The 1123-nt window shown below is 21.4% G+C and overlaps 1 long non-coding RNA gene across 1 annotated transcript in view; it reads left to right on the top strand.

Moving 5' to 3' along the window:
- Positions 1 to 852, top strand: part of LOC116186480 — a 5092-nt gene extending 4240 nt beyond the window's left edge. Inside the window, exons 2-3 of the long non-coding RNA XR_004151490.1 lie at positions 291 to 298; positions 841 to 852. This is a non-coding gene — a long non-coding RNA (uncharacterized LOC116186480). The remainder of the gene's footprint in view (positions 1 to 290; positions 299 to 840) is intronic.
- Positions 853 to 1123: the final 271 nt, after the last annotated feature.

Raw genomic sequence — 1123 nt, 5'->3', positions numbered from 1 at the left:
ACCACCAACCTTTCGGTTAACAGCCGAACGCGCTAGCCGATTGCGCCACGGAGGCCACGTGACCTATTGTATATTAATTATATCATTATGGTTGGTTAAAGAAAATAAAATTAAAAACAAAAAAATGTTAAAAATGTTACTGACACACAGAAACAATTTAAAAACTTTTAATACAAATAATTTCGAAATAGAATACGTTATGACAATTTTGACAATTTTATTATATATACAAATATCTCGTTGATGATATAATATTACGAAACTTATTTTTATTTTTATTGAAGCTCAAGTTAAATTAGTTTCTTATCGAAGACTTTTGCATGCAAGGTTAGGCGAAAATCTAAATAATTTCCAAGTAATCATAGAGAAATTTCGAGGATACATTTTTTTCTTTCTTCAATAGAGGAAAGATTGTTCTCTGAAGTGATTGCTAGAAAAGACTTAAGAAATGATCAGATTTTTACAAGCATTCGAAATATACGTACTTTTATCTTTTTACTTGTACTTTTTATCTTTTTATTATGTCGTAATTCTGATAATGAACGAATTATAAAATATTGTCATCTATTAAAAAACACTAAAGGAACATTTATTTTTTTTTAGCGCGAATAAAAAAAATATTATTTTAAATATTTATAAAGAAAAAAAAAATAAAGAATATGAAAAAATCAATTAATGATATAATAAAAATTGCAAGAGTTTTTGAGAAATTTTAATAAAATATAATATTTTACGAATATTTAAGAAAAACATAATTTCAATCCATCGCTTCAAAAAAAAAAAAAAAAAAAAACAAAAAGGCATTAGAAAATTTTTTAAAAAATAGACGATTTTAATAAGAATATTATTGGAATAATTCACCAATTTTTTCACTGGAATGAAAAATTATCGACTATCGACAAAAAATATTTTAGAAATTTAATTTTAAGAAAAATTCATATCATAATATAAATTCATATCATAAATTATTAAAAAATATTTTTAAATTTAATTTTTAATATTACGAAATTTAAATTTATTTGACGAGAATAGAATAATTTTTTAAATGATAAGAAAATAATCGTTTGGAAAAAAAATTATTTTCAATTAAGAAAAATCAATTGTCATATTATTTAGATGAAAC

The sequence above is a fragment of the Apis dorsata genome, unplaced genomic scaffold (genome assembly GCF_000469605.1).
Source record: "Apis dorsata unplaced genomic scaffold, Apis dorsata 1.3 scaffold_758, whole genome shotgun sequence".
Taxonomy (NCBI): domain Eukaryota; kingdom Metazoa; phylum Arthropoda; class Insecta; order Hymenoptera; family Apidae; genus Apis; species Apis dorsata.
This window is presented reverse-complemented; position numbering and strand designations above follow the sequence as displayed.